Consider the following 2,660-nt stretch of genomic DNA (forward strand, 5'->3'; position numbering starts at 1 on the left):
GTCTGGGTTAGGACAGTTGCCTTGAGTGGCCCAATTACAAAACAAAGTACCAAGGTCATCATTTGATCTTCATTGTTGCGGTTGCTTAAACTACAAACACGCCTAGCGTCCATTCTCAAGAAGGACACGTAGAGGTATATGCCTGTATTGGACTAGTTTCTTCATCGTGATGCAAAATCCAAATGCAATGTTTTATTTGTGATTTATAGAGTAACCTCACGTGAGAGTAGAAGAGGTCATTGCATCACTTAAACACTTTTAAGAATAACAAAAATATATTGTTTACTTGGACAATTTAGCACAAAGATAGAAGTCACTAATATGGTAACATTTCAAAAGGTGTTGTAAATAACTGAGGAAGGTCGCATTGTGCCTATGGAATCCTTCAATTGGACGTACTATGCAGAAAATATTTATAAACTAAATCAAAACTTAAACAACTGGTTTAATGATTTTTAAAGAAACGATACATATACATGCTGTGTTAGACTCCCTAATGCATCAACGTATCTTAATGCACCAAAATGACATTAATATACAGTACATGTGTATGCTTAATTCCGTCTTTGCGTATTGCAAAGTTATCTTCTCTTGTGAGCAGGCATTGATTGTTACGTCATTGGTTTGTTGGAGAAAATTACGTCCTTTTTTAAAAAATTGATGACGTTCCTCTCACAAACCAATGACGTAACAATCAATACCTGCTCACAAGAGAAGATAACTCTGCAATACGCAAAGACGGAATACATCTGTTGTGGAAGGTATAGTATACCATTATGGAAGTAACTCCTGCTTTAATGGAAGGCGCCTAGCGTAGCCTTTATGCATCACATGTTTATGTAAACAAATTGCATTGAGACACTCTGATGCATTAGGGGGTCTAACAATGCTGCTGTATATAGCAGACCATTTCAAATGGTTTTACTACCTCTTTATTACGTTTTTCATAACAAATAATGTAAGGGACTTCTACAGGAATGTGAAATCCCACCGTAAGTATATTTATTATGTATTTATTTCACCGAAAAGTATGTTCACTTGAACATCAAAATCAATGTTTAAAATGCATCATTTGATTGCATCAGAGAAGACCTAGCCCTAGAATCGTCAGAAAGACAAACAAACGATTAGGAATTGTAAAGTCTACGCTGATGAAATTGAATTGAATTGCCGCCACCATTCTTGTTCTGAAACCTGCCCAGTAATTTCTGAACATATGTCGTTAAAGCCATATCTGCCAATTCCACACTGTGTCCCTTAGTCCAAAACTACCATAACAATTTGGTAACAACCTGCACAGTAAAGTGGGTGAAGATGATGTTGATAAAGCTATTACCATTTTGTAGCCTGCACCTTGACTAACATTTTCACACATTTTACCCTGTCTCTGATCGAACAATTTCACATTTTTTATCCATTCCCCTTAACCGACAATTGCCAGTACTTGGTAGTTACTCATCTTACACCCTACGCCGTACCTGACAGTTTCACCTGTTTCACATCTTTCACCCTGTCCCATGTTGGCTGAAATATGTAATTCTTCCATCAGCCCTTCTCTTGTAGCATTTCGATCCCCATGGTCTAAATATGCTATCCCCCCCCCCCCCCCCCCCCCCCCCCCCCCCCCCCCCNAGAAGCTGTTAAATTCACAGGTATGTTAACGACTGATAATGGACTTCCACATAAGCTCACCGTGGTATTTTGTACCGGGTGAGCGAATAAATAAATAATGACAGACAACAGACGACGCACCACATCATAAAGCTCATCCGTCCAAAAATAGGCCTATACTTAGGCAATGAATGATAAAGATTGAAACCACCTAGTGGGTATTAATATATTTGAGGTCAAATCTTGGGAAACACCGTGCATTAATTGACAAGGGAACTGTTTAATTGTAGAAAGTGCTCTAGGGGTATATATTTAGTGGCGACCAGGTCCGTCATAGATGACACAGAGATAGGAATGAGAGTGTGAACAATCAGGTGGAACTGCCATTGCCATATCGTACATCTAGTATTGTTGTAGTAGGGGAAAGTTAGCTTAGAAGATAGGGTTAATTGTTGCACGTGCCTAATTCTAATGTTTGTACATTGGAGGTAAGGGATCATGAGTAGTTAGTAAGATATGTACTATGAGTTTGACAAAACGGACTTGCACGGAGAATGCAGGGAGTTGCTCCAAAAGACTTGATAGAGAGAGTCTGCTCCAGTAGGGGGCAAGATAAGACTGTCGCGGCGATAATGTGAAATGAATACAATTATAAGTCCACCTGTGTTGTGTAACACACATGGGTGGATCTTTCTGTGTGATCAGGGGAGCTAAAACATAACAAGAGGCCCATGGGCCTTAACGGTCACCTGATATATTTATACAGAGAGTTGATTTCATTTTTAACATGAACAGAAATATTATTCAAAGTGACAAAAAACAATAAAACCACCTTATTCAATATCAAGCATACAGATTTCAGACTAAAAAGGATTTGAAACTAGCACCTCTGATTCTAAACAAGGAAAATGAAGAAATTTTAGCACACTGACTCCCTTGAGCCCCACCCTACAGCCCTTGGGGGTAGGGCTGGCTCAAAATTTTCAAAGTATCAAACTGTCAACTCAAGGTTATAATTCCAATCAAGTTATTAACATGTAATATTCAAA

The sequence above is a fragment of the Mizuhopecten yessoensis genome, unplaced genomic scaffold (assembly GCF_002113885.1).
Source record: "Mizuhopecten yessoensis strain PY_sf001 unplaced genomic scaffold, ASM211388v2 scaffold11041, whole genome shotgun sequence".
Classification (NCBI taxonomy): domain Eukaryota; kingdom Metazoa; phylum Mollusca; class Bivalvia; order Pectinida; family Pectinidae; genus Mizuhopecten; species Mizuhopecten yessoensis.